Source organism: Cibotium barometz, chromosome 52 (assembly GCF_041138505.1).
Source record: "Cibotium barometz isolate CiBa-2024 chromosome 52, ASM4113850v1, whole genome shotgun sequence".
Taxonomy (NCBI): Eukaryota; Viridiplantae; Streptophyta; class Polypodiopsida; order Cyatheales; family Cibotiaceae; genus Cibotium; species Cibotium barometz.
In genome coordinates, this window is record NC_141097.1 from 16,784,731 (window position 1) to 16,807,325 (window position 22,595).

Here is a 22,595-nt window from a genome sequence, read left to right on the forward strand (position 1 = left end):
TGGGGTCTATCTCCTCTTCATAATCCCCACACGCACTATGTGACTCACAACCCATCTGGTTTATAGGAGTAATCCTTGGATGTGGAGGTTGTGGTCCTAGCACTGGTGACGGTAACGGCATAGACTGAACTACATTCGGGTTCCTTGGAACTATGTGCTGTGATGGTTGCTCAACAGGTGGTGCAGGCATCAACGCGGGTACTTGAGGTGTATTTGACCAGGCTAGTGATGCGCCTGATTTGCCAACATTCGCTTAAGTACTAGGCAATCCTTAGATTGATGGCCATACTTACCACATGCATTGAAATTCCCATTGAATTTGACTCTGAATGTGGGACATTCACTCGTGCTATGTGGTCCTAAGCACACCGAACACCATTGTTGCTCTCTCCTTGGGTACATATGGCTATTCTGAGGAGCTCGATTACCCCTAAAGTATTCTTGGAGAGCCTTAGTAAGGTCGGTCACACAGACATTTCAGATATCTTGGGCTCCTTGGCCAATAGGTTTCACCGTCATTGGCTAGTGCCCCCAGATACTTGCGAACTAACAGATTTTGTCTCCGAAGACACCTTTTTACCTGCAATCATCAAGTTGTCTTCTAACTGGATTGCATTGGCAGTGACTGCTTCCCACGTTGTAAGACCTCTAATGACTAGGCCATTGTATATGTCCTCGTGGCGCAATCCTCGGATGAATCTATCGAGCAGTTGGTTATTATTGAAGCGCTCATCGGGAGTGCAGCAAGAATTTAGATGCTTCAATCGACTTATAAAGTCTCTCACTGACTCCCCTTCCTCGCGTTCAGCTTTTTGGAGTTGAGATGCTACTCCCCAAAGCACACCCTCACGTATGTATTCTTTCAAGAACAATCTCTTGAGAGTGGGGTAGTGAGTGTGCTCTTCAATCCTTAAGGTTCGATACCAATCTCCGGCCTTCCCACTCAAGGTTAAGCCTAAGGCTTTACACTTATGCAGTTCATTGTGCTCTTCCAAGGAATCACACACGTGTTCGAAGACTTCAATGTGCTTCCTAACATCCTTGTTACCACTGAAGTTCTGAGTGAGCTTAGCCACTTGTACCGCCTTGCTTCTAGGTTCTCTCTCAGGCATGCCCCGCATGTTTTCCGTAATAGATCGTCCGATCGTCTGAGAAAACGCTGTGAGATCACCTAGGTGAGCAGGCATAGCTGGTGGAGGCACTTTTGGGATAGCCTGGCTGATAGGAGTTGGCGTTGGTCTGGGTATATTGGCAAATGATGTAGGATATGATATGTGACTAGGCCTAGCTCCTCTTGGATAAGGGTTGTGATAAGGCGGTCGTGGAGCATACGCCATTGGCATACTAAGAGGCGTAGGAGCTATATGAGCATGAGTAGTGATAGGTACATATGGTCGATAGGCACTGGCATGCACTGTTGTAGGTACTGTTCCACTAGGTAGCGGTGTCGTACTAACTACAGTGGTAACAGGTGCACCTTCCGTCATGCTCATCATTGGGGTAGGCATTGTGGGTTCCCTAATGGAAAGTTGAGCCAAGGTTGGAAAGCTAAAGTTACTGCTCGTGGGCTCAACCTGCATTGAGACTCCAGGCAAAACAACATACGAAGGGTCTATGGGACTCACCGAGGGAGTCTCCAATTGTGATAGGGTTGGTTGTTTGGCCTTGCTTGTATCCAAAAACCTCATAGGGCCAGTGGAAACTAGGTTCACTCCCCTATTTTGCCTCTCAATTTGGATAATTCTATGAATAACCTCACATATCATTTGTTGTTGCTCCTCTAGATTAGTGGCGCTAGATGTAGATCGTAGGACTTCTAACCAACCTACATGGTATGTGTAACCTGTGTATAGGTCAGTTAGAGTCTCTGTGTGTAGATCATATTCCCAATTTTCATTGAGAAATATCCCATCTAGACTTGGTGTGCCAAACGGTTCTCTTGAAGTGGACGCAATGTCACTTCTTATGGATTGGCTTCTAGGGACCTCTACTTTAGGAAGAGCATCGGAAGGTGGTAGCTCAGTAGGGCCCTCATTAAACGAAGTGGGTAGAATATCCACATGGACACTCTTTGAGAGGGTAGGGTCTACAGGAGATGTGAATGGCGAATCCACTACCCCTCCTTCTTCATTTACTTCGCTTGTCGCATGTTCAGAGCGTGTAGCTCTACTAAAGGTATCTATTAGACGACTAAACATGCTAGATCTGGGTTGTGGGGCCCAAACTGGCATGTTTTGGCTTGTCTCCTCAGGGTTCTTGGTAGGGTGCCCTTCCATGGCTTCTGAGTCAGAGGACGAGTCACTATCCACTATTCGTAGATCTTGGGTTGCACTCCCTTGGGTTCCAGCGGAAGGCCAAGATGCTAACGTGGAGCCTGGATGGTGTGAGCCTGCGTAAACTGAAACGCTTTCTAGTGGCTCAGGCTCTAGTACCCGACCAAAGCATAGATGCATGTGACGTGGGTACCCTACGGGCGTTGGTGACTACCTTTGAAGCCCACACAAGTGGTTTCTTAGGTGTTTCACACCCCGTTTTTACTTGTTTTTGTATTGTTTTTAACCCGTTTTTTATCCCCTTACTTATGGTCGAACCTGAACTAGGGCGTGTGATAGCTCGAAATGAGCGTATCGTTTAAAGGGTCCTAGCGTGCTTTACAGCACCGTGTTCGCCTATCCAGAGCTCCTGTGGTCCTCAAAATAGTCTGTTTCCTTGTGGGGGAAAGGGTGAAAGCCTCTTTGCTTGTGGAGCAAAGGGTGAAGGCTTTATCCCACATGCTCACTTCACTCCTTGGGGAGTGGGCTACATATAGGGCACAACTTCCCATAAGCTCTCACTTGAAAGAAAGCTATGGAGGCTCACTCTCCTATATATATCAAAAGACCGAGATCGAGGCCGGGGTCAATTGGGGGTTTTTCTTTTCAAAAAATTTTTCTCCAATTTTTTTTTCTTTTTTTTTTCGAAATTGATTTTTTCTTTTTCTCTCCTTTTTTTTTGGGATAAGTTTTTTAGGGTTTCTTTCTAGGGTTTAGCCTTGGCCGCGGCGCAGTTCACACACAACACAGGTCTGGGGATTCAGAAATCCCCCCCACACGCAGAAAACCAGATAACAGATCGCACGTCCACACGCAGAGCGAAAAAATAACAAAAGACACAGAAATGCAGAAGACAAATTGCAGAAACAGATTACAAAACACGGAAACACCTCAACAACAAACACACAGTCGCCTTTCCTACAGTGTAAATTTCACTTCACGCAGTAGCCCGAGCTGCAAACTGGAGCTTGGTGTAGGGTAACTCCCTGGCAGCGGCGCCAAAAATGTGCGCTTTTGCCGCACAGGTCGTAGCTGGGGACTTGCCGTATGTGAGCCACGAATGGCTGCAAGCATACAACCAGGAAAGCAAGCTCAAACAGAATGCAAGGGTGTGTCACTCACCGCTCTAACCGCCGCCGTGAAGGATTCCCGCGCTGCAGCAGTGAAGGAGGAGCCGCCGTCGGCGCCGCTCTACCGCCTCGCCGCCGTGCCGCTACACAGATCGCTCTGTCACTCTCTCTCTCTCTCTCTCACACACGCAGGAGAAGGAAACCAAGGAGATAAGGCAAGAGCACTCTTGTATTCAACACATGAGAATGAGGAATTTAGGGTCACATTTGACTCTTATAGGTGACTTGGCCGTTCACACATGGGCACCCATACATGGCCGGTCGATCCTAACCCTTATCCTATTGATATTCAAGGTGCGCCTCTGATCGGCGATCACCCAATCCCTTTATCCTTAACATATGGTGCCGACAAGCCCGGCCCATGACTCAGAATATTTAAATTAATGACGTAAAACATAGTACGTCTCAATGTCCGTCATAGGTTAACACAAACATGTTCGGGGTGACTCACATCCTCATAACCAGGTGGCTGCAACATATACACCTCTTCTTGCAAATCCCCATGCAAGAATGCATTCTTTACATCCATCTGATGTAAAGACCCTTGCAAATCCCCATGCAAGAATGCATTCTTTACATCCATTTGATGTAGAGACCATTGCTTTGACGCAGCCACTGCTATCACAACCCCACTGTTGCCATCTTGGCAACTGGGCTGAAAGTTTCCTCATAATCAATGCCATATGTCTGCGCATACCCTTTGGCTACCAACCTAGCCTTATACCTGTTTATGCTTCCATCACTGTTATGTTTTACTTTGTACACCCACTTGCATCCAATGGCTTTCTTGCCTTTAGGCAATTGCACTAAGTCCCAAGTTTCATTTCCATATAGTGCATCCATCTCCTCATCCATAGCTTTCTCCCAACACACATTTCCAACAGCCTCATCAATGCATGTGGGCTCTACAACCTGCACAACCTTTGCCATATATGCATAGTGATGTGCCACATAACCATCATAGGTAAACCTCTGCACAGGGTTTTTCACTCGCAACTTTTCATTCATGGCTTCCATAGCCTTCTTTACACCAGGTGTTCTCATAGCTCCTCATCAAGGCTCATATCTGAGCCACTAGACTCTCCATCAACATGAGAATGCCCTGCAGAAATGTCAGGCATACCAAGGGGCTCAACCACTTTCTCTTTTCCTTTACGTGATGTACTAATCACATTTGCAGGACTGGTATTATGATGCAGCCTGCCACTCCATGGTCTATCAACAGACCCACTAGATGAGGACTCTCCTGGTCCACTCAAAGACTGTGATTGCTGACCTGCATTCTGTGCAACCACACTTCCACTCACATCAGCCCCAATAGCTTCTTTTTCAATAGCATACCAGCTGCTCATCTCATCAAAGACAACATCCTTGCTTACCCTCAACTCACGTGTAGCAGGGTTATAACACCTGTATCCCTTTTGCTCAAGGGAATATCCAATAAACACACATTTTTCAGCTTTTGGATCCAGCTTAGTTCTCAGCTCATCTGGCACATGCACATATGCAATGCATCCAAAAACTTTTAGATGAGACAAATCAAGTTTTCTGCCAGTAAACCTCTCCTCTGGAGTTACATCATGTATGGCTGCAGTTGGAGTCCTGTTCATGATATATACTGCTGTAGAAACAGCCTCAGCCCAATAGCTATGCGGCATATTTTTCTCTTCCATCAATGCTTGCGCAATCTCAGCAATGTGCCTGTTTTTTCGCTCAGCAACTCCATTTTGCTGCGGAGTGTATCTGCATGTAAACTGTCTCCGAATACCATTCTTCTTCAAAAATACCTTAGGCACTTTACATATTTCCCTGTTTGCTTTTCAACCAAAACTCCCTGTTTGCTTTTCAACCAAAACTCTGAAATTCTGAAAGTGAGTGAACACCTCACTCTTCTCCTTCATGAAATATACCCACACTTTCCTTGTGTGGTCATCAATAAATGTCACATAATATCTGCAGCCTTCCATAGACATGGTCTTCGTAGGACCCCATACATCTGAATGCACAACATCTAGTGCATTTTTGCTCACATATCTATTACGTGGAAATACATGCTTTGTTTGCTTTCCAAATTGGCATGCTTCATATATTCTTTGCATACCTTCCACTTTAAACTTTGGCAGTCCTGTCACAATTCCTTTAGTCTGCATAGACTTCATTCGCTGCACATTCACATGTCCAATTCTTTTATGCCAAATGTCTGTGTCTGCAACAATCCCTGAACCATTTGCAAACATCGCAGCACTCATTTCAGGCATGTCTACATTCAATGTAAACATTCTTCCCACTCTGTTGCCTTTTGCAACCAACCTGCACTTGTCTTAAAGTCTTCAACATAACAACCATCAGGGTTAAACCAAACTTGCAAACCCTGCTCAATCATCTGGCCAACTGAAACCAGATTCTTTGTTATGTTCGGAACGTGAAGTACATCTGCAAGGTACTTCACTTTGCCATCCTGCATAGACAATGGCACATCTCCAACATGGGCAATTGGATGAGCAGTGTCATCCCTTGTTTCCACAAAACCTGGTCTTTCAAGGTTTTTCATCTCCTTGAACCACTCCCCATGACTTGTCATGTGGTTCGAAGCACCTGAATCCACATACCATACATCATCTTTTTGTGTTGCTTCAACATTTTCACACATGGCATTCACGACATGCTGCATAACAAACAACCTTTCATTATCCTCATTGTTTCTGCTTGAGGATGCATAGTTGTTCTGCTGCACTTTCCCATTTTGCATGTCAGCCTGCTTCTTATAACATTCTGCCTATACATGTCTAGGCTTACCACCACAATAATAGCATTCACGTGCATCATTATACTGCCTTTGCCAATTTCCATGGCCTCTTTGACTCCCCCTGCCTCTGAATTTGCCTCTTCCACCTGCGTGTTGTTGTTGTGTATTCTGGGACTGTTGTTGTTACTGTTGCTGGCCATAATTCTGATTACCTGTTCGGCCACCTCCTTGACCGCGTCCACGGCCTCCTTTACCTCGTCCTCTTCCTGAACTTGTGTAGAAGGCCTATTGCTCTGAATTGTTTTTGTTTTGTGAAGACTGTTGGTCTTCACCCAAGCTCTTCTCTTCTATAATCAGCATAGACACCAAATCTGTAAAGTTGGGAATGTTTTCCCATGTCTGAGTAGACGTCTTGAGCGCCTTGTATTGTGGCCCGAGACCACGTAGACAGACTTCCACCTTATCATCATCATCTACTGACACACCAATATATGCAAGGGATTCCACAATACCCTTTATCTTCAATGCATAGTCATTCACAGACATGCTCTTTTTCTCCACAGTATGAAGTTCGTTCTTCAACTGTATCTTGCGTGCCTTGGTATTTGTTTCATAGAGTTTAACCAAGGTGTCCCACGCCTCCTTGGGGGACTTGGCATCCTGAATATGCCCAATCATGGTGTCTTGTATACTAATGGAGAGCCAATACATAACTTTCTTGGCTCCTTGGTTCTAGTCTTTAAACTCTTTCACATCTGCAGCAGTCGGATTTATGTCCGGTATCTCTGGTGCCTCTTCATGCTCACCTTCTATGTAGTCCCAATAGCCCTTTCCCATCAGGAAATTCGTCAACCTAAACCTCCAAGCATGGAAGTTATTCTTATCAAGCTTCTCAGCCACAATCTGGGTTATGCCATCATTTGACATCTTGCCAGATACACAAATTTACCAGAAACAGCACTCTGGTTTTTCCTGCACAAACTGCTATATTTTCTGTAGCGGTACTGTAGTACTCTCAAATGTCACAACCAGTGACTTCAATGTGCATACATACACCCAATGGCAACTGTTGACCTCTTTGCAGCACCCACAGTGTCTGCACAGTCAATCTATCTTCCTACAGTTCTTAAAACAGAGTTCTGCAGAGAATCGATGACTTACCCGCAGTGCTCGAAATCGTCTGCTTTCTGAAAAACGGAGGTCCAGACGTGCCCGAAACGCGTTTTCGGCTTAGAAATTTCAGTCTGATAGAATAAAATAGTTGCCCTATAGAGCGAAGAAAGCTCCTCAATCAGAGATCGTTTGCCGGTGCCTCCCATAGAGCTCGTGACAAGGGTGTAGTCACCAACACAAATAGGGAAGAGTAGTTGAAGCTCTTACCCTCGTACCGCTTCCTGTGATTCTCTTGCTTGCAGCTTAGCCCTTAGCATGAACCAGGCTCTGATACCATGAAAAGATGTAGGGGGGAAGAGATCTTGAGCTCTTGCAAGCACACACACACTCACAAAACCCTAATAGAGAACACACAAGGTGAGAGGTTGAAAATCTTCTTCTTCTCTACTCAACACTGAACACACCATATACAAGATAAGAGTACACATAATATGAAAGGTACTCAACCAAATACATACTAGGGTTCTCTATAGTGTGAACCCAACTAAATGAGCTGGCGCTATAACTATGCCAGTCTCTAGAATGGTTGTCACACAGCCTGTCATCCCACTGGCCGCATATCACCCAAGATCTCACCAACCATGCCAGTGGTGTAAGTGTGGGGCCTATCCCCCAGGCGGGTCATGAGTGTCCACCACCTCACTGGATGAGCTCGATATCTCAACAAAGGCTGCACAGCATCTTCCACAAAAACAACATCTCGACTAATCAAGATACGCTTTGAATGCGGATGATACAATCTGTAACCTTTGCTCTTAGCACTGTAACCAACAAAAATGCATTTGACAGCCTTATCATCCAATTTTCTGCGTTGTTGCACAGGCACTAGAGCATAGGCCAAGCAACCAAAGACATGCAAGTGACCAATAGAAGGCTTCTTGCCATGGCAAGCTTCGTATGGAGTAATAGATTGCAAGGCCTTAGTGGGACACCTGCTGAGTACATATGCAGCACACATGACAGCCTCAAGCCAAAACGCATGTGGCAAAGCTTGGCTCTTGACCATACATCGTGCCATCTCTATAAGTGACCTGTTCTTCCTCTCAGCAACACCATTTTGCTGAGGGGTATACGGCACTGTACATTGGTGTTTTATCCCACGACTAGCCAGAAATGCATCAAACTCTTTAGACATGTACTCCCCCCCTCGATCAAAACGGAGGGTGCCCACAGTACAATTGCATACATTTTCAACCATAAGCATAAACTGTTTGAAGCACAAAAACACTTCGGACTTTGCCTTCAGTGGATATACCCATGCATGCCTTGAGTAATCATCAATGAAAGTCACGAAGTACAAGTGTTTACCAAATGACGGAGTTTGCGTAGGCCCACATACATCACTATGTACAAGTTGCAATTTGCGAGTGGCCCGCACAGAACCATCCTTTGGAAACGCAGAACGCTGCATTTTGCCCAAAATACAGCCTTCACAAACATGTTTCAATGGTGCCTTAAGAGGAGGCAATGAAGCAACCATATCAAATTTCTGCAAACGCAGCAAACTAGCAAAGTTCAGATGACCAAAACGAGCATGCCATAGTTTTGCATCTCAAATTGCCTTTTCATCAGAAACTGCATTTGCTAAATCTTCCACACACTTGTCATAAGAATTGAGCATATACAGCCCACGAAACAAGGTGCCAGATACAATAATCGTATCACTAGAAGTCAAATCATGAACAGTACATCTGTCATCCACAAATTTGACTACAAGTCCAAGTCTAGCAAGCGCAGAGACAGACAATAGATTCTTCTTTATCCCTGGCACATACAAAGCATCTGAAAGTGTGAAAGCGCTACCATTTGCAGTAGTAAGCATAATTTTACCAATGCCCTTCACTGGGTAAGAAGCATTATTGGCACATGTGATAGTATTCCCATTAGGGACAGCCTCAAGACAAGTGAACATATCACGATGCGAGGTAATGTGCTTTGTAGTACCACTGTCAAAATACCATACATCAGAGTCAACATAAACTGCCAAACATGCATCATGTACAGATGGGTCATACTGGCAATACACGCTAAACGCCCATTCTGTATCCTGCACACATTTGCAGAATCTGCATTTGTAGAAGCATCCGCTATTGTGGCTGCATTTGACTCTTTCTTCTTTGCCTCTTTAGCCTTTAGCTTAGGGCAATTCTTAATGACATGATCAGTTGCCTTACAATAGTTGCACCTCATTTTTTTCTTGCCTTTATCAAGAGCCTTCTCAGACCTATTGTTGCTACCTGTGGAAGGAGAAAAAGTTGCAGACCTACTAATAGGAGAAGAAACAGTGGAAGGGGCTACCACTTCTTCTCTGCTGGGCAGCAACAAATGCCTGATCAACTGCACGCTGCCTAGCCCTGTTTTGCCTGGACTGCGCTTCTTGCAAGAGCTTGTTGACCAAATTATCATACTTGACAACATCAGGTCTGTCCTCAGTAACAAGTCTCCACGTGGAAGCAAAAGTCTGATATGACTCAGGTAAAGCATCAAGAACAGTCTGCACAAGAGAATGATCAGGAATAATCTCACCTGCAGAAATCAATTCTTCCTTGAGATCTTTAATCTCAGCAAGAAAAACATTCATGTCATCATCTTCCTGCATAATCTTCGATTCTAGCTCTTTACGCAGGTAAGAGATTTTTGCCTCGTTACGACCTGCATACAAACCAGCTAGAATATCCCAAGCCTGTTTTGCTGTTTTAGCTGAATGAATATGTGGGGTGATGTTATGTTTGACAGAAAGTGCAATCAAGTCATGAGCCTGCGCATCTTTACCATCCCAATGAGCTTGTTCAGCAGTGGGTAAAACAACAGCAACAGTAGAGTTGCTAGAACCTGCAACATCCTCAACAGTTCCTACATCCACAGAACCTAGACGTACATCCATACCCTGCACAATGTTCCACACTCCTTTTGCAACCAAAACATGCTGCATCATGTATGCCCAAAGTGGGTAGTTGCTTTCTCCATCCAATTTGTCATCAACAGACAACAAACTGAGGTTGGTCAAGACCTCGGCCGACCTTGCTACACGAGACGTCCTCCATTGACTCTCCGTCAGCTGTTGCAACTTTATCACTTAGGTCTCCACGACCTCAATCACAAGATGGTCAAAATGCTTCCCCAACATTCTTGACATAAAATAGTCATTAAAAAACAGGTTTCATAAATACAGTTTCTAAGGAACTCTCATCTTTCCACATGGTTCCACATCATTTCTCGTTATTAATTCACGTTGCTCATTCCACATCTAGTCATATCTATTCCCATCGTCCTTCATCCATTCTCATCCAATCACATCATATCTATTCCCATCGTCCTTCATCCATTCTCATCCAATCACATCATATTACATCTCATCACATCTATCTATATCTATCCTCATTACATCATGTCACATCCATCCACATCACATCTCATCCATTCACATCTATCCAGATCCACATCACATCACATCACATCTGTTCCACATCACATCTCATCCATTCATATCTACCCAGATCCACATCACATCACATCGCATTCATCCACATTACATCTCATCCATCTATTCACATAACATCACATCCATTTATATTAATTCAGATCCACATCTCATCATATCATATCCATCCACATCTCATCACATCAAATTCACATCCATTTACATCTCATCACATCACATTCACATCACATCACATCCATTCACATCTACCTAGATCCACATCACATTTATTCACATCACATTAATCCACATTACATCTCATCCATCCATTCACATCACATCACATTCATTCACATCTCGTCACAGCCATTCTTATCTTATCACATCTCGTTCACATCCATCCACATCATGTCACATTCATTCCATCCACATCACATCACATTCATTCACATCTACCCAGATCCACATCACATCCATTCACATGACATTCATCCACATTACATCTCATCCATCCATTCACATCACATCACATTCATTCACATCTCGTCACAACCATTCTCATCTTATCACATATTGTTCACATCCATCCACATCACATCACATTCATTCCATCTACATCACATCACATTCATTCACATCTACCTAGATCCACATCACATCCATTCACATCACATTCATCCACATTACATCTCATCCATCCATTCACATCACATCACATTCATTCACATCTCGTCATAGCTATTCTCATCTTATCACATTCATTCACATCTCGTCTCACAGCTATTCTCATCTTATCACATCTTGTTCACATCCATCCACATCACATCACATTCATTCTATCCACATCACATCACATTCATTCACATCTACCCAGATCCACATCATCACATCCATTCACATCACATCACATCACATCTACTCACATCACATCACATCTCATCACATCTACTCACATCTCATCACATTCACATCCAGTATGGATACTCTATTTTTGATACTGATAGAACTTTTCTAAGTTTCTGCCAATTGCTTGGCTTAGTTAAAGGCAACTTTTTCTCGATCCCATTAAATCTAAGTATCAGAGTGTTGTTGAAGGTTTAAAAAGGAAAATTAAACCTTATCAGAATTGAATAGTAAAAACTCAGAAAGAGCATTTACGTATTGTATTTTCATTCCTTAAGCTTCATTAATGAGAACTAATTCTAAACTTTTGTTTACTCATTAGATCCTCGATCCTCCCAGGGATTCCAGATTCCCTTTTTTGAATAAGAATTATCCAAGTTTTCTCGATGGATATTTTCACATTCTTTCTCAAATTTCTCAAGTAAGATATATTCAATATTCTTCTTTTTGAATAAAATATTCATGGGTTTTACAAAAATCAATTCTACCCATATTTCTCAATAAAAATGATAACATTCCAAATTCAACATTTGATAAATACTCATAATTTGAATTTTGCCAAAAATTACTCTTTGAACATTTAATTGTTTGGATCTCAAATATCATGGGAATTTCTCTTTTTACATAAAAATAAATTTACCAAAATTTCTCTTTTCTCTTAATTAATTATTTATGCATAAATACTAAAAAAATATTTTCCATGAATATGATGAAAATCGTTCTTTTTGCATAGGATGTCTAATCCTAGAATATGGTAGGAAGTCCTCTTTTAGCATTATGCATAAAAATAATATATGTATTATTTTTTAAAAAAATTACCATAGCTTCGTTGCTATTACTGATAATTCTCAAATTTTCCTAAAAGATAAAAGCTTGTAATGAAAATATGATAGAAGTTTTTCTTTTAAGCTTAAAATCAAACTATGTATTCAAATCATAATTTTAACCATAATTATAAACATAATTATGATTATTCCACTAGATTAAGCTAATTTAGACATTCCTCTTTTTCCAATTTATTAGGATAATCCTTTTATCATTTAGAATGAGTTAAAGTGATTCTTATCTACTCATAAACATTCTAAAAAGAAATAACCATTATTTTCACTAATCCAAAATCATGAAAATATCAATTCTTATCCTCTAGCTCCTCAAGCCTAGAGTTTAGATTTGAAATAAGAGACTATCATTGAGAAGCATCCTATTCCAAGAGATTTAGCCATAAAGGTGGCTACTCTTTTAGAGAGAGAGATTTACTTAAAGAAAGCATTACAATTAAGCATAAAGATTAACTTATGCTAATTAAACATTAAGAATCTTAAGGAAAGCTTGATTTGAATAAAACAATCATTTTGAAAGCTTCTCAACAAGCTTGAGAGGGGTTGAGAAGAAGAAAGTCATTGAGAAAATTGAAAAAACCATATAAATTAATTTTACCTTCAAGTTTGGCTTGATTCATTATTAGCAGCAGCAGTGAAGCCCCTAGCCAATCAATTGGTCCACCAAGAGGAGAAGAGAACCTTCAAGATTTGTTGGAGAGAGGGAAGCTCCAAGCTCCCAAGAGAGAGGAAATTTTTAGGGATAATAGAAATATGATTATTTTAAGATAATATTGGCATGGTATAGCTCCAATATGAAAATACAAAGGAATGAGGGTCTATTTATAAGTGAGGGATGCCACTAACCAAGTCTAATTGGGTTCTAGAGTTTTCCAGCTTCACTTTGACTCAATTTGGACAACATTTGGACCAGTTTGGCTCCCTTTTTGATCTAGTTTGTTCCAGGAGAGAGGAGAGATAAAAATATCATATTTTTTTGAATTAAAAAACCCAACCACACATGTGAAAAAGGCACCTACCTCAAGAGTCTCCCTTTGCTTACCAAGGTGTCAAAAATGCATCATGTCTTCAAAATATCTCATTTTTTTATTAATATCTCTTAATTTTTAACTAATAAACCTTGTACTCAGTCAACTCTTCATCTTATGTGAGCATTTACTCCATTTTGGGTATTTTATTTTATTATTTGAATTTATCTCATCCCAACACTTGGATTAATCCAATTGCCCCATTGGAACCTTAATTGGACCATAATCTAAAAATTTCTGAAAATCTGGACCCTTAGGCTAAGGTCCCTTATACCATTTTAAATTAATTCCTAATGCACATTGGAAAGTTCATTTTGAACTTTTGTTTCACGGGAATCCATTTTAGACATTAGGAGAATTTTTATATTCAAAGATATCTCAATTTTTAATTACCTCTCTCTAGATATTTTCTCTCTAGGCCAAGAATGAGTAAAACAAGATCTTTCTTCCATTTCAGAGAGGGGAATGATTACAAGAACAGAAGGGGAGGTTCTTACATCTTTACATCTCAAAAGATCGAGGGAGGAATCTTAGATGCATCCTAGTTAAGGATATTGAGTTGATAAGTGTTTCTTGTGGTTAGAAGAAGCACAACTAGGAGAAAAAGTATTCATAGCAATCTAAGTAAGCTTGCAAGTGCAAGAATGGGGCAGCAAAGGAGAAATGCGAGTTGTGTGAACAACTCGACAAAGGTGAGCATGAGCAACAAAATTGGGCAACCATGGTAGAGGTTGCACAGAGAAATGAAGGTCTCCAGAGAGTAGCAAGAGAACACTTTGGCAAAGGAAAAGATGACCTTAGTGGGGTTAGCGTTTACAAAAGAAAACAAAGGTCGCAATAAGCAGTCAACAGCTCTGTGGTGGCGGCATCCTCCAAAGCAGTAGAGCAACATAGAAAAACAGTATTTAGATTCACAGTAGAATAACACATCAACAGAGTCAAAAGCAAAGCTTTTTGAAGTTGTCAACATAGTAGGAATAGGTCACATAGAGGAGAAAGCCATGGTGGATGTAAACTATAGGTTCAAGCCAGCGTGGAGAAGACGAAGCCTATAGTTAAAGTCAAACTTGCGTTGTAGGGCAAGTGGGTCCATGGTAGAGCTACCTACCATAAGAACACAGGTGCAGTAAAGAGGGCGTTCAACACCGCCTGAGGCATGTGTAGGCTCAGAGAAAATGCCACGACCATAGCCTACAAGATTCAAATTTTTTTTTCTTTTAAAGGATTAAGCCCCTTAATTCATATAAGGGTACGTTCACACCAAACTCTTTTTGGGACCTCAAGACCATGTTCATATGGAACATGCACTTTAATTCATATCCTTGGGGCTCCGGATGCAGCCAAAAGAAAAAATGTAAGTCATACACATGTGGGTTCCCTTCCCTTCCCTTGGTGCATAAAATGGATATGTATTTTTTTGTTCTTACCCACACTGGGTAACCGTACCCAAGCATGAAAGCTCAAAATGAGGATTTTGTACTTCACCCAAAGCATGAGGGTACTCCTACCTGAGCCGTTGAGAGCTCAAAAGAGAATGTAGTGCATGTGTGGTGTCTCGAGATGTTCGTGTCCAAGATGAATGTGCAAGCGATTGGGCTTGTCACACGAGTACCTTACCTAAGATATCAAGAATCTCAAAATGGATTATGGTAGTGGTGTGCATGGGTTGATGCCTTTCCCAACCCCCCACGATGGTGGTTCAAAAAGAATGAGGGTGGTTTCAAAAAGAATGAGGGTGGTTTCACCTAAGCATGCGTGCTCAAATGAACTTGGTGTCTATGCGTGAGGTAGATATGCCACACACCCCATGTAGACACATGCTAGCGGACTAGATGCAACTAGTTATAGTTGATGAACACTCCAATGTATCATTCAGGGTGAGTGTTAAGAGGTAGAGATTGCGGTTGTGCAATGCTACATTGATATGGGTGATGGGTGAGTTGTGGAACACCTTGATTAAGAGGGGGTGTTGAGAGATGTAATTGCGGTGTTATGTGTATGTGGGAAAGCACCCTAGAGGTGCAAGATATTGTGGTAAGATAAGAATGCCACATGTATGGTGTGTGAGTGTTGACCTAAAGAGTGGAAAAAGGATTTGCCACTTGGATGATGACATGTAAAGTGGGATAAGGCTAGAAAGCCTATATCATTGTATGGTTCATTGTGAATGCAATATAAGAAAGAGATCAAGTGTTGAGTGTGCAATCTCTCTCTCTCTACTCATGGAGTTTTTAGTGTGGTATAACCCACCTTAATTTTTATGCCTAATTACAAAAGAGGCATAGACCAGATCCTTCACAAGTGTGTCCCGGACCATGAGCTGCAAGCAGTATTAAGAGAAACACATTATGGCATTACTAGAGGACACATGGGCGGAGAAATCACAACCCGAAAAATGTTGCAAGCAAGCCTATGGTGGCCAACGGTCATGAGGGATGCTAACAGAAAAACAAAGCAATGTGATGTCTGTCACACACCGGATGGATCAACACGGTTATTCTGATAGATTTTCCATTTCACCCATACTGCCGCTATTTCCATTCATGAAGTGGGGATTGGATTTTGTTGGACCAATCAAGACGCCCACAAAAGGCCGCAAGTGTGAATACATCATTGTGGCAAAACTTATTATTTCACCAAATGGCCGGAAGCTAAAGCTATGAGGAGCAATTCCGCAAAAGAGGTGGTGTGAAGTTCCTCTTCAAGAACATTATTGCTAGGCATAGATTGCCGGTGGAGATAGTCAATGACCAAGGCACCCATTTCATGAACAAGGTGTTGAACGAGTTGATGGAAAAGTATCTAATCAATCACAAGAAGTCCTCACCCTATTACCCACAGTGCAATGGCCAGGCAAAATCTACCAACAAGGTTCTAACCAAAATCTTGAAGAAGATTATAAATGCCAACAAGGATGATTGGGACACCAAAATCTAGATGCAATAGCCCTATGGGCATTCCACACATTTTACAAAGTCTCAAAACGAGGCAAACACCATTCAAACTAGTCTATGGGCTGAGGTAGTAGTGCCCATGGAATTTGTGCGGAGCTTCTAGCCTTAGAAGAAGAAAGACAACTTATCTCTCTATAGGCAAAAATAGTGTAGTGGAGAAGAAAATCTTAGATTGATAGGCATCTCAAGCACATAATTTTCAAGCAAGGAGACCTTGTATTGGTCTACAAATCCAAGTTGGGATTGCACCCCAAAAAATTAAAAATATGGTGGATATAACCATTCATGGTGAAAAACCTGGTCAGTTTTAGAATGCCTTCACGTTAGAAAGCCTGGATGGTATGCCTTTTCCCAAAATAGTGAACAGCTGTAGGATGAGGAAATACATGGGCCAGCCGGTGTGGAAGTTAAACCAGAAGAAGAACAAGTAGAGGACAAGGAGATGGTCCAGAGCATCCACTATAGCATGATCTCACTAGCAAGACAATGATGCAGAAGATCCAAAAAGCAACAGAGCTGTGGAAGAATTCCGCAGAGGTGGCTAGCCCATAGAAGAACATAATTCTACAACAAATCAAGGCCAAGACAACAAAGAAGCAAGCGACCAAGTGTACGCTAGCCAGATCCATGTCAGCAATGTGAATTGCCACCACGATGTCGGCATAAGTAACCGCACGAAGGACATCTGTCACAACTACATTAAAATTTCACATGCAAATGGTAAGACAGGGAGGCTGCGAGCAAAACTTTAATGCTTTTACACCAGGATGGCAGGGATGATAAGAATTAAGAGTCAAATCACATCGAGAAAGACATGCTAGCAAACAATTTAGCAGCCCCGTAGGAGCCAGCACATATAACCCCTTCTTTGAGGCCTCCCATGTTATGTTCTCAGAACTGTAAGATTCCTCCTCCTCAGCCTGAATAATGAATAGGCTCTACTTCAATCCCATGTTATCATTCCTTGTTTCTGAATACAAGAAAATATTATTTTCCTTGTTTTTGCCTAGAGAGATGGAAAATTCTAGAGATAGAAAATTCTAGCAAGTGGTAATTCAATATTGAGATATTTTTGGATATATAAATTTTACAAATATCAAAAATATGTTTCCCTAAAACAAAAAATCAAAATAAATTTTCCAAGGTGCATTAGGAATCAATTAAAAATGATCTAAAAGACCTTAGCCTAAGGGTCAAGACTTTATGAAATTTTTGGATTATGGTCCAATTAAGGTTCCTATGGACTAATAAGATTAATCCAAGTGTTGGGATAAGATAAATCCAATGAATAAAAGAAAATACCCAAAAAATGAGTAAATGCCCACCTAAGATGAAGAGTTGATTGAGTACAAGATTTATTAGTTAAAAATTATGAAATATTACTAAAAAAATGAGATATTTTGGAGTAATCATACCATTTTGACACCTTGGTAAGGAAAGGGGGAGCCTTCAATGAGGCACCTATTTCACACATGTGAAGGAGTTTTAAACTCAAAAATATTAAGATATTTTTATCTCTCCTCTCTCCTAGATCAAACCAAATAAAAAAGGGAGCAAAACTGGTCTAAATCTTGTCCAAATTCAACCAAACTGAAGCTTAGTTGGATTTAGTTAGTGGCTTCCCTCACCTATAAATAGACCCTCATTCTTTTGTATTCTCATCTGTGAGCTAGACCATGCCAGTATTACTCTAAAATAAGCATATTTTCTATTATCCTCTAAAAATCCTCTACAATTTAGAGAGATTGGAGCTTCTCTCTCTCTTCAACCTTCTTTGGAGCTTTCCTCAACATACTAACCAATTGATTGGTTGGGGGCCTCTCCTAAAACTAAAGAATCAAGCAAAACAAGAGGTAAGGTGTGACTTTATGATTTTTCTTAATCCTTTAAATGTTTTTCACTTCTCAACCCCTCTCAAGCTTGAGAAGTATTCAATTGAATGGTTCTTCAATGCAAATGAAGCTCTCTAATGAATTTTAATGATTAATCACATAAAGTTTACATTTATGCTTAAATTAATATGTTTTTTAAGCATATCTCTCTCTCCCCCAAAGAATGGTCATTCCTATGACCAATTCTATATTCCAATGATGCTTCTCATGGAGTAATTCTTTATTCTAAAAGTAAACTCTATGCTAGTCAAATTAGAGGCCAAAGAAATGGCTTTTTAATGTTTTTATGTTACTTAAATTATGGTAAGCTTAGGGATTAAGTCCATGAATTGGAAAAGATAGTTATTCTATCATATTGTATTACTAGATCTTATGCTTTTCAAAATTATTGAAAATTATAAGTAATAGCAGCGGAGCTATGGTAAAATTTTTAGAAAATTAACACATAAATCATTTTTATGCATAATGTGAAAAGATGACTTCCTACCATATTCTAGGATTAGTTATCCTAGGTTAAATGAATAATTCTCATCATATTCATGGAAAAATTAATTTTTAATATTTATGCATAAATAGTTAATTAGAGAAAAAGAGAAATTTCTAGTACTTTAATTTTTATGATAAAATAGGAATTCCCATGATAATGGAGATCCATGTATTCCAATGGAGAAAGAGAAAAATTGGAATATCAAAATAATGGATATTTTATTTAAAATTAAAGAAGAATTTTAGTTAAATTTATTTTTATGCATAAATAAATTTAAATGATGAAAGAGAAATTCCCACCATATTTGGAATTCAATCATTTAAATGAGAAAGGTGGAATTTTTAGTATAATGGAATTAATGGATATTTTTATTTAATCTTCAAGAGAAAATTTAGTTAAATTTATTTTTATGCATGAATAAATTTAAATGATGAAAGAGGAATTTTCACCATATTTGGAATTCAATCATTTAAATGAGAAAAGTAAAATTTCTAGTATAATGGAATTAATGGATATTTTTATTTAATTTTTTAGAGAAAATTTAGTTAAATATATTTTTATGCATGAATAAATTTGATTGATGAAAGAGGAATTCCCACCATATTTGGAATTCAAGCATTTAAATGAAAGAAGTGGAATTCTTGTCATATTAGGATTAATGGATATTTTTATGTAATTTTTAAGAGACATTTTAGTTAAAATTATTTTATGCATGAAGATATTTAAATGATGAAAGAGAAATTCCCATCATATTCGGAATTCAATCATTTAAATGGAAAAAGAAGAATTCTTGGTATATTTGGAATATTGAATATTTTTATTTAATTTAAAGAGAAATTTTAAATAGATTTAATTTATGATAAAAGAGGAATTTAAAGAGGAATTTTAGATAGATTTAATTTATGAGATAAAAGAGGAATTCCCATGATATTTGGATTGCACTCATTAAATGAGAAAAAGAGGAATTTCAAGCTTATTCAAAAAAATAGATATTGGTATTTAGTTAAAAGAAATTTTTTTATCATATTTAAGAAAAGAAGGATTTGAATTAATTTTTAGTGTCAAAAGATGAATTTCCACCATAATTCTACCTAGGAAATTAAGTGGCAGAAAGTATATCTTTAGATATTTTAATTGGTTAAATCACTAAATTGGTATTTACCCAAAAATAGATGTTTATCTAAAGGGAATCCTTGTTAGAACTAAACCGAATGAATTTGGTTAGACTACGAGATGGACGGACAGTAAACCTACTTGTCCATCTCTCGATTTGAATCAAGCAAAACTTCGTGACCTATTCCAATTCCTAAATACAAAGAATAGACTACCGTTGAACTAAACTAGTTTTCCTTTGACGACCGAACTCACCAAGAATCTAGTTGGACAATCAGTCAAATGATGGGTAGATTACCCTGATGAGAGATCAAGGATCCTCATTATGAAACCGCCGGGAACTATGAAAAAAGGGGTTTTGTGGAACCAATCTCAAATTGATAATTTTACTTGTTTGGAACCTCTGTTTTTCGTTTAAAGGACTGTTTTATGCCAAAATGATGGAGGAAGCATTTGGCATGTGTTTTACTAAGAGGATTGTCGTTTGCAACGGTTGGCGAGGAGTCGTCGAGGGACGTCGCTCCCGGCAAAGCCTGCTGAGGTCTTGACCAGCCTCGGTACAGTTAAAATGGTGCGCTTTCGGTACGATGGGCGAGGACCGACGAAGCGGTCCCGGAGTGAAGTGCTAGGACACCTAAGGAGGATCCTACAGACCAGGCGATGCATGGGCTCACGGTTGCTAGGACACCCATGCGTGCGTCGAGGAAGATTCGGCTGGACTAAAGAGAAATATTTTTGTGAATCAAATTTTGGATATTGGATCTCGTTGGTTGGCTAGGTGGTCTTCAACAGAGAGTCTAGATGATCTATTTTGTAACACAATGGACTCAGAATTTCGGAGAATGATGATCAGTAAAATTATGATTTCTATTGAAGGATTGTTTTAAAGCCAGCCGAATGTGTTTTAAAGCCAGCCGAATGTGTTTTAAAGCCAGCCGAATCTGTTATAAATGGCAATTTCATATTGGGTGTGTACATGGTATGCCTACCTTAATTTTTGCATGAATCGCCGGTTAGGGGGCTTGGGAACTCTTTTCCTTGGTACCTGGGTAAAACATAACCAAAGCTTTATAAAGGAATCCCACCAATACAGTGGTCGGGTGGTCGGCTAACCCATGGGCCGGGGATCGGAGGATTCCTACGAAATAATTAAGATGCGATTAGTTACGTTAGTTAGATTAAGTCCTGAGAAGACCTTGTTCTGTGGGAGGAGATCAACGGCTGTGCCTCGTTTAAAGGAGGAAAAACGCGGCGATTCCATGGACCAAATGCAAGATTCTTCTTGATTTGACCATGTGACTTCAGGTTCGGTTAAATCAGTTTAAATAGTGATGACTTTGACTCGTTAAGATAATTCCCCCATTAAAAGATTTCCCATGGCAAAATTGCCCGTGCCTTCCGGGCGAGGGGAGTTTTTCCAGGCTCGGTTTTTGGAGAGCTGCCGGGCTAGTCTCTCGTCCGGACATCTGCAGGGGCGAGGCCCTGAGTGTGGATCCCCGCCCCGCGCGGGAGGCCGATGCTGCTTCCGTCGCCACCGGCGCTCCGGAGGGGGGTCTCACAAGAACTGTTGAAGGCTAACAAAGAACTGCCAACATACTTTTAGAATAGAGACAATTTGACCACTTCCCACATTGTGAGCACCACCTCAGTACTATACATGTGAAGGTGGTAGGCTGTAACCACCAGAATAGCCGTTACCAAGATCAAGAATACAAAGCTTAAAAGGGTGGTTGATCACTATTGCAAGGAGGTTGCATGCTGCTAATAGCTCACAACTAATAGCCAGTAGTGAGAAGTCAAACATGGTTATAGTCCTTTAGGAAGTAGTAGTCTCTGTGTCGAGTGTTTGCTCTATAATGGTCTTGCAAATGATTCCGGAAGAAGTAATCCAATAAACAAAGAGAAATGTTGCCATTCATTATGTCTCTATGTTACTCTCTGTTATGTGTTAAATAAGAGTGTTGTGTCTCCTTTTTAATAAACATGCTATGCACTAGAGAGAGAGAGAGAGAGTTATGTAGTAGAGTGAGATCAGAGTGTTGTGTCTCCTTTTTAATAAACATGCTATGCACTAGAGAGAGAGAGTTATGTAGTAGAGTGAGATCAGAGTGAGAGTGTGTGGAGTTCTAAAGTGGAGTAGTGTTCTGAGTGTCCCCATGACCACTCTAGAGATGGTGTTAAGCTCTGGCAGGTGGCTACTTACCTCCCACGGCATTGCTTGACTGGTCTGTTACTTCAAACCGTTGTCTTGCCATTCCGCAGAGACCCACTCACTGAAACCACACTAAGGGCCATTAATGCCAAAAAACAACAAAAGAAACACCATGAAGAGATGAAAGAAAAAGCCCAACGAGAAGCCAAAGAGCGGAAATAAAAACTTTGGGGCAAAAACATCGTGGTCAACATGGCCCAAGTAGTGGACCTCGAAGAAGAGGACTAGGAAGTGAAATCTACTCGGTTGTGGTTAAGAATGACCACCTCGATGAGGTTCACCCAAAAATTGGCTCTCGACGATGATACAAAAGTAAATCAAAATCTGATGTCTTATGACACATGGCTCTCCCCTCGAGAGGCCCCCATTAATGAACACCCCAGCC